This window comes from Bos taurus, chromosome 7, assembly GCF_002263795.3.
Source record: "Bos taurus isolate L1 Dominette 01449 registration number 42190680 breed Hereford chromosome 7, ARS-UCD2.0, whole genome shotgun sequence".
In the NCBI taxonomy this organism is placed as follows: Eukaryota; Metazoa; Chordata; class Mammalia; order Artiodactyla; family Bovidae; genus Bos; species Bos taurus.
The window spans coordinates 32,789,434-32,798,944 of NC_037334.1; the positions used below are offsets into that span (position 1 = coordinate 32,789,434).

At 40.5% G+C, this 9,511-nt stretch overlaps 1 pseudogene; it reads right to left on the reverse strand.

Annotated features, from left to right (window-relative positions):
- Nucleotides 1-5,995: 5,995 nt before the first annotated feature.
- Nucleotides 5,996-8,152, reverse strand: LOC784563 (CREB-regulated transcription coactivator 2-like; annotated as a pseudogene).
- Between the last annotated feature and the right edge of the window lie 1,359 nt (nucleotides 8,153-9,511).

The window sequence follows — 9,511 nt, forward strand, 5'->3', positions numbered from 1 at the left end:
AGAAACTTTGTTTGAAATTTAACATAGTCCGAGGAACAGAAGAACAACTACATGAGAATCTTTCATACTATAGAATTTAAGCAACTAGATTCAGTAAAACAAGAACTCTTAAAACAAGCTGATGAGTCAATGAAAAGGAATAAAAATGGAGAATTAAGAGCAGAAGAAAATAAAATGTCTCTAAAAGGTCAAACAGGATAAATAAATCATAACCAGAAAAGCCAGAATAAAGTTTCAAATTGAAAAACTGGCATAATGATTTAAGTGTAAAGCAAGAGATAAGTATATAATTAGAAGACAATAGATTTTTAAAAAAGACCAACTGATATAACACAATAATGAGATGAACAAATGAACCAGAATTATTCAAGATAGGATACAGTAAAATATCCCTAGGATGAAGGAAAAACTGAAATTACAAATGAACAGGGTATTTATGTATTTTCAGGAAAAAACATAATATAGGACAACTTCCAGAAATGTATAACCTCACTACATTTTTTTTAATTGTAAAGAATAAAACAAAATTCTTCAAGTATTTTAATAGAAAAAAATGAGTCATTTTCAAGTGGTAAATATTTTACAACTGGCTTTGTTGTTCAGTCACTAAGTCATAACTGACTCTGCAACCCCGTGGCAGTAGAATTCCAGGTTCCTCTGTCCTCCATTGTCTCCCAGAGTTTGCTCAAATTCATGTCCATTGAGTTGGTGATGCTGTCTCTCTCTAACCATCTCATCCTCTGCCATCCCCTTCTCCTTTTGCCTTTAATCTTTCCCAGCATCAGGGTCTTTTCCAACGACTTGGCTTTTTGCATCAGGTGGCCAAAGAGTACTGGAGCTCCAGTTTTAGCATCAGTCCTTCCAATGAAAATTCAGGGTTGATTTCTTTAGGATTGACTGGTTTGATCTCCTTGCAGTCCAAGGGACTCTCAAGTCTTCTCTAGCAGCACCAGGACCAGGGCAAGGCTGGCTTTACCCTTCCACAAAGCAACATCTATACTTGACGATAGTGGAGAAGTATCCACAGATATTGAAACAAAGAAGGTGTCACATTGCTTTATTATTTGCAGTCAAGTTGTGTAGGCAGACACTGTCAAATGTGTCAAAAAATTTTTCAGAGAATATGTGTTATATGAGATATTATTGGAAAAAAGTCTTAACTCTGTAACACAATTAAAAATGAATGAAAATACTATGAAAACATTAAAAAAATGCAATACTTCATGCCAAAGAACAGTAGAATATTGGCAGCAAACATCTAGTGGTGGAGGTGAGAGTGGAATGGGGACTGACCCAATTATATTCCCAATTATAGTACACTATGCTCTATGGATCAGTTTGGATTTGAGAGCTTTCAAGCACTGGTCAAGTTCAACTGCTCTAGCCTTTGTCACCTGTTCTGTCTTACCACCTGCCCCAGCACTATCTACATTTTGATACTACCTCTGTAGACTCTCTCTGCTTTGGTCAATTTGTTCTTCCTGTTTTGAAAATTAATACAACATCTGGGCTTGACTGTTACTGCATTTAGTCATTTAGTACAGTGAATGGTTGATGGCTCAACTTGGAAGTTTTCTAGGTCAGGAAATTCAATGTATACATCACTGTACAGCCAGTTCAGCATGGTAGTGAGTGCTCAGAATCCTCTTTCAAGTAAATATGTGTATAGCACTGGAGTGGGTTGCCATTGCCTTCTCCAATGCATGAAAGTAAAAAGTGAAAGTGAAGTCACTCAGTCATGTCCAACTCTTAGCGACCCCATGGACTGCAGCCTACCAGGCTCCTCTGTCCATGGGATTTTCCAGGCAAGAGTACTGGGGTGGGGTCCCATCGCCTTCTCCGATTATATATACATAATTTCAGTTTGATTTTTTATTACTTATATAAAAACACTAAAGTTATGCTAAATGTTCAAGAGGGTTTCCCTGGTGGCTCAGACAGTAAAGAATTTGCCTGCAATGCAGGAGACCTGGGTTTGATCCCTGGGTTAGGAAGATCCCCTAGAGAAGGGAATGGCAATCTAATCCAATATTCTTGCCTGGAAAATTCCATGGACAGAGGAGCCTAGTAGGCTACAGTCCATGGGGTTGCAAAGAGCTGGACACAACTGAGTAACTAAGACTTTTTTTAAATAATGTAAATCTAGGGAAAATAACTTGAGAACTTTGGATAAATTGTTTGGCATTTCTTTCTCTGAGTATCTTTTTTTTTTAAATATTTATGTTTAATAATAAGTTGTCACATCTTTGAAAGTTTCTGGTTTTTAAAGAAACGTAATAGTCTTGATAAAGACTTTCATGTGATTGTCCTGTTGTAAAATACCAGGTGGAATTTATGTGATAACTAATTAGATTATAATTATGTATAACATTAATAGGCCCAAAAACAACCAGAATGTCTTTCTGTACTTTTCTGTTCTGAAAGTACTGAAATATGTTCAACAACATTACTGATCTATTTAATTTGGTACACTATCCAATTACAGTGAAATGCATATGAATATAATTATATAACTTATGACTGCCTAATGAGGTACTCTGTCCTGAAGACATTATCACAGGTCGGTCAAGGTATTTATTTATTTTTCACATATGCCCTGTAACATTTAAAGGTAACTCAGGTCATGGCATAAATTCTTTTATATGGACAGCTACAATTACATATTGAATTGGTCTAAGTCAATGATAAATTGCTTCCTATTAAATTTTTAATAGGAAAAGAAGTCCTCTTTAATATGTAAACCAAAATTTAACTCCTGTAAAGGCTATATTTATGATCTACCTTGTTAATTGCTATATTTCTAGTATTAGCAGCAATAGACATTTTATTGTAACAATAGGAATATATTACACAAAGATATGTATTAACCCATAAATGAGTAAAGATGAATGAATTCATGGTCAAAAATGTGGTTAGCTTTTCTCTGGCTTTAATTAGTTAACTTACATTAAGTGAAGAAACAATGTATCTCATAATACCCTTATAACAACAGCTTTGAAATTCATTTAGACACATCATTTCTTCTCATAAATGAGTGCTACTGGTTATGATTTATAAAGAGGAAACATTAAGAAAGCCTCAGACAGTTAAGCAATCTTCTTGGCCATATGACTAATAGCTGTGGAATTTCTATACTTAGTTAACATAAAGTGAAATGAAATTCGTCTTTCCTTGACCTAGGAGAAACTGCATTCTGTTTTGGATACTGACCTTAATAGCACAGTGTTACTTACAGCCATTCCTTATTAGGTTAATATAGCAGTGGAAATTTTAACTCAATAAATCAGCTCTGAGATTTTTAATAATCCTTCTTTTTATCACTCCCAAACAGCAGATTTTGTAGAGGTCAACAACATTGACTAGAATAGCACCTGCTTGATGCCAGCTCTCAAGAGGAAGCTTAAATAACAAACTTCACACTCTACTGTAACATCCAATCTCTATCAAGTCTCTCTACTGAAGCAAAACTGTCTACAGAGAGGTGTGAGGCTGAGTACAAGAAAAACAGAAAGTGCCAAGAAGGCTATGAGTTTTTTCACTGAAGACTCAATTGTTCCAGATGATTTTTTCCTAGGACAACTGGTGGAAGGTAGAACAGAGACAGAGCACTGGGTCGGCAAGGAACATATTATTTAGGGCTAATATCCACAACCCTTCTCTCAATCTTCTGTTTATAATTCTGCCACATTTCTGTACTGAATGGGTGGCTTGAAAGGAAGCAGACAAGCGAGGTTAGTTCCTGCAATGACATGACCTGAGTCAGTTTTATGAATATAAACAGAGTAAAGAGCATGGGCTTTGGAGAAAGCTCTTAGTTGAAAATCCAAATCTGTCAGTTAGTACCTAATGGAGACTGGGCAAGAACGCTGAATTTCCTATGCTCCAACTTTTTCATCATAGAATGATAGCAATCTATAGAGTTTAAGATTATGTGATAAAAATCTTAATATACATGCTGGATTATTGTTAGCACGTGATAAATACGTTGAAAAGGTGACTCTGTGTTGAGCATTTTCACATAAGATGGTATAAGAAATGATAAATCTAAATTAAATAAAAATGTCTGGTTTAACACTAAAAATCTGGTAAATCCAAACAAAGGACACTTGCTACTTGGAAGAAAAGCTTTGATAAACCTAGAGAGCATATTAAAAAACAGAGACATTACTTTGCAGACAAAGGTTCCTCTAGTCAAAGCTGTGGTTCTTCCAGTAGTCATGTATGGAAATGAGAGTTGGACTGTCAAGAAGGCTGAGCCTCAAAGAATTGATGTTTTCGACCTGTGGTGTTGGAGAAGACTCTCCAGAGTCCCCTGGACAGCAAGGAGATCCAACCAGTCCATCCTAAAGGGAATCAGTCCTGAATGTTCATTGGAAGGGCTGATGCTGAAGCTGCAATACTTTGGTCACCTGTTGTGAAGAGCCAATTCATTGGAAAAGACCCTGATGCTGGGAAAGATTGAAGGCAGGGGGAGAAGGGGAAGACAGAGGAGGAGATGGTTGTATGGCATCACCAACTAATGGACATGAATTTCAGCGAGCTCTGGGAGATGGTGAAGGACAGAGAAGCTTGGCATGCTGCAGTTCATGGGGTCACAAAGAATTGGACACAACTGACTGACCGAACAACAGAGGACATTAAAAATAGCTGATTTACTTTCAGCACTTACTCTGTTTAAATATTTTCACATCCTGCTTAATTTTAAAGATGGAAGACATTTTAGTCAATTTCCTTTCTTTGTTCTTGTATATTAATCCAAAATGACAATTCTCATTTGCCTTTTACAATCTTATGAAAGAACTGCATTTCTAAAATTCTCTTGAAAATTGGTATTGTGCTACTTTGATGAGTATGTTTCTGTTTTCATTTAAGTGCACTTTAAAATAGGTGCTCTGAGAAATCAGATGCAAAATGTTTTATCTGTTATCTGGCAATGGCTGTGTTTTACTATCTTTAGTGCTAAAAACATCTCTTTATATGGAGATAAAAAGATATTTAGCATTTAATTGTCTCAAATCACCTGCAGTTAAGTCTCTTTTTGAGAGTTTGCAAAACAGGAAAAAGTAATGTTGAACAAGTTTTTAATAATCTAAATCACCACAGGAGTAGTAACTAACAGATGATTTCCAAATATACATCTTTTAAAAGAGAAATCATTACTAAAGGCCTGGTGTTAAAACTAAAGCAAAACTAAAGCTTTCTTAGGAATCTATTTTATTTTTATTTTACTTTATTTTTAAACCATAATAAAAACAATTTTATTTTATAATTTTTATCTGTATACCCATAATGAGTTACTACCTTAGTTTTGCTAAGAATAACTTCTCACAAAAGTGATACTATTTTATTCTTCCAATTCTATCAAGATGTAATTGACAAAGAGAACTGGATAAATTTAATGTAAACAGCATAATGATTTGACTTACATACATCATGAAATGATTAGCACAATAAGTTTGGTGCATATCCATTATCACCTATAGACACAAAATTGTAAAAAAATATAAAAAAGTTTTTTCTTGAGATGAGAACTCTTAGGATTTACTCTTTTAACAATTTTCATAAATAACTTAAATCAGTGTTAATTATATTTATCATGTTGTACATTACAATCCTGGTATTACCTTATAAATGGAAGTTCATATATATTTTGATTATCTTCACCTAATTCCCCCTTTCCTTAATCCTCATTTCTGGTACCCTCAAAGCTAATCTCTTTTTCCATGAGTTTTTTCTTTCTTTCCTTTTTTTTATTTAATAGGATTTTCCATTAACATATATTTAATAAAAAATAATATCTACTCTGGCTCTCTTCTCCATTGTAAGGGGAAGAGTGGTAAGGAGGGGCTGGCACTCTGCCCACCCCTAGGCATCCAGACAAGCCCTGCCTCCAAGGCTCCCCTCTACCCGCCATTTTCCAACAGGCTGTGACCTCCAGACAGATGGTTCAAAATTACAAGTGCTTTAGGCCCTCCCTTGAGCTCCCCCAGCCCCCCACGTTGGGGGAATGGAGGAAAGGGACAGTGATGATGGACAGGGCCGAGAAGAGGGATGGCAATGAGGCGGCCTCACTGCAGCTGGTCACTGCAGAACAAGTCCTCCACAGCCGGGTCAGGCAGCAAGGTGCAGGGGTTGCTCAGAGTGCTGAGCCCCTCCAGGCCCAGTGGCTCCATGTGCAGCTCCTCCTCCAGCCCCAGCCCCAGCCCCAGCCCAGCTGCTGACACCTTGAAGCCCAGCACTCAGGCCAGGGCCGCTGCAATCTCCTTGTAGAAGCCTGGGGAGGCATCTCCTGTGAGGATGATGTTAGGCCCTGAGCCATAGTGGGAACAGTGGGTTACATTCTCGTGGTTGAGGGCATGAGGGTCCTGGGGGTCACTCACTGTCCTCTCATCCCCTAAGAATCCAGGCTCTTTGGAAAAGCCAGGGGGATCCAGCACCAGCATGGGTTCTCCATGCTGAACTGCTCCAGGTTCCCCAGGCTGAAGTCACTCATCGATTGGTGGTAAGACAGTTGCCCACGCTCACTGGGGCTGGCTGGGTACAGTGTCCCATACTGTAGCTGCCTGCCCAGGGGCTGACACCCTGAGGGCTGCACTGAGCAGGCCTGCGAGGGCAGCCCTGGCTGCTGCAGAGGCTTTGGGGAGGGTGGCTGGGTGGGCAGAATGAAACCTGGGAGGCTGTAATGGATATGGAGGCAGCCACTGGTTGGTGGGCAGCTTACTGCTATCCAGGGGGACACCCTGAGTGATGGAAGACAAGGTGGGTGACATTGTTGGCAAAAACTGTTTGGGCAGTTGCTGTTGGGACCTTCTGGCATTGGCTGGGCCCACAAACTATGGGGACTGAGGGGCACATGGCCGTGGTAGGGGAAGGCCCTGGGGGCAGAAGCTGAGTAAGGCAGGGGTGGGGGTGGGTGTTGGCAGGGAGGGCAGAACCAGAGATGAAGCAGAAGAGGAGGAAGAGGAGGAGAAGAGGGGCAGGGCACTGAGCAAGGGGTGACCCAGGGAGGTGGTGGGCAGTGCATGGTGGGCCAAGGAGAAGGCAAGTAGTCATGAGGGGTGACTGTGGGAGCCCTGGAGCTGGGGCTGAGGACTGCTCAGGGAAGCCTGGAGTTTGGGATTGCTTAGGGAGGACTGCAAGGATGGGTGGCTGAGAAGTGAATGAAGTCCTGGCACATCATAGCTCAGGCCCAGGCCCCCACTGATGCCCAGATGGGTCATGGTGTGGGTCAAACTGGAGGGACTGTTGCCCCCACTCAGGCTGAAATATGCTGTCTCCTCTGGGTCCATGGGGTGGGCAGTGGTGGGGAAAGTGCAGGGTGGTGAGGTCAGGTAAGGAGCCTCCTGTGTTCATGGCAGGTAGGAGGACAGGCACAGTAGCAGGCTGGTCAGGAGACGGGGAGATGTTAATTCCAGGGACTTCACAGGACCGAAGTCGGGAGGAGGATGAGGACAGCTTCTTAGCATCCCATGGTTTCAGCAAGTGCTTACCATCTAGCAAGTTCTCCTCAACAGATGGGACTTTGGAGTCCATCCTGCCATCCAGAAAACCTCCACGGCTGATCGGCAGGACCCTAGTGGGTGCAGGGCCTAGATAGGTGTCTGGAGGGCTGGGGTTCATCATTCTTGTGTGAAGGACAGAGTCAGAGCTTGTTCGCTTAAGGGCAGATGGTAGTCGAAACAACTGCCCCTTCTCTGCAGGGAAATTGCCCCAGGGCATTGTCCTCCACTCACTGGACTCCGGGGAAGGAGATAAATAGGACAATAGGGAGAGCTGTCAATGTGGCGGGGGTAGCGGTGAAGTGGGGACACCATTCTTCGGGGATCTCGCTGCACCTGTTCCACCAGCCCGTGGTGCCGAGTGCTCCAAGATGAATCCAGAGGTGAGTGGAAGGGACCCTGGAACTCAGCCAGGCCACAGCCAACCTGGTTCACGTTGGGCAGAGAGCCACTATAATAGGAGCTCCTTGTGTATGCCAGCCCCAGTTTTTGGGCCTGTAACTCGATAGAGCCAAAGTCCATCATCACCTCCTCGAAGGCCACCGTCTCCTCGGCCTGACACTGCTTCTGGAGCGCGATCTTCTCAATAAACTTAAGCAGATTGGAAGCTGAAGCCGTGGCCAAACCGGCCCATTTGCTCCAGATGTCACCATCTTTCTCCCCCTTCCCTACCCACCACGTTCCCAATACAAGCCTCCACCTCCGCCATGGGCCCCAGCCCGGCTCTTCTAGCCATAGCTGCTGCCACGTTTGAAGTTTTTCTTTCTTTCTTCTGAAGTATAATTGACCTACAACACTAAGTTATCTCCTGGTTACCACATATTAATCTGATATTTCTAACTATACAAAATGATCACCATGATAAGTCTAGTTATAATTTCTCAACATGCAAAGAAACTATATTTACCATATTCCCCATATTATACATTTCATACCTATGACTATTAACTGAAATTTCGTGCTTCTTAATCTGCCTATTTCTCTCCCCACCACCCCTCCTCTCTGGCAACCACCTATTTGTTCTCTATATCTATGACTCTGTTTCTGTTTAGTTATGTTTGTTCGTTTATTTTGTGTTTTAGATGCCACATACAAGTAAAATCGCACACTATTTGGCTTTGTCTGACATTTCACTTAGCATAATGCTGTCAGTCCATCCATATTGTTGAATGGCAAGATTTCATTCTTCTGTATGGCTGAGTACTATGCTACTGTATATATGTGTGTACGTGTGTGTGTGTGTGTGTGTGTATGTGTGTGTGTGTGTGTGTATATATATATATATATATTCTTTATACATTCGTCTGCACTTGGGGTGCTTCCATATTTTGACTATGAAAAATAATGGTGCTATGAACATTGGGGTATGCATGTTTTGAATTAGTTTGTTTTTTTTTTTTTTAGTTCAGATACATACACAGAAGTGGAATTGGTTAATCACATGGTAGTTTATCTTTTTGGTTCTTTTGAGGAAACTATATGGTTTGCTATAGTGGCTGTACCAATTTACATTACCATCAATAGCATACAAGTGTTCCTTTTTTGTCATATCCTCCCCAACATTTGTTATTTTTGGTTTTTGATGTTAGTTATTCTGAGAAGGGGGAGAAGGTAATTCATTTTGGTTTTGATTTGCATTTCTCTGATGATTGCTGATATCACACATCTTTCCCTGTGCCTGTTCGTTATCTGTATGTCTTCTTTGGGAAAACGTCTATTCATATGTTCTATCATTTTTTAATTGGGTCATGTGTTTGCATGTTTGACTTGTATGAGCTACTTAAATATGATAGATTAACTCCTTATTGGTCATGTCATTTACAATTAATTTTCATTCAGTAGATTGCCTTTTCATTTTGTTGATGGTTTATTTTGCTATGCAAAAGCTTTTAAGTTAAATTAGGTCACATTTGTTTATTTTTGCTTTTATTTCTTATGCCATAGGAGACAGATCCAAACAAAGAAGGCTATGATATACGTTCAAGAGTTTTCTGCCTATGTTCTCTGCTGGG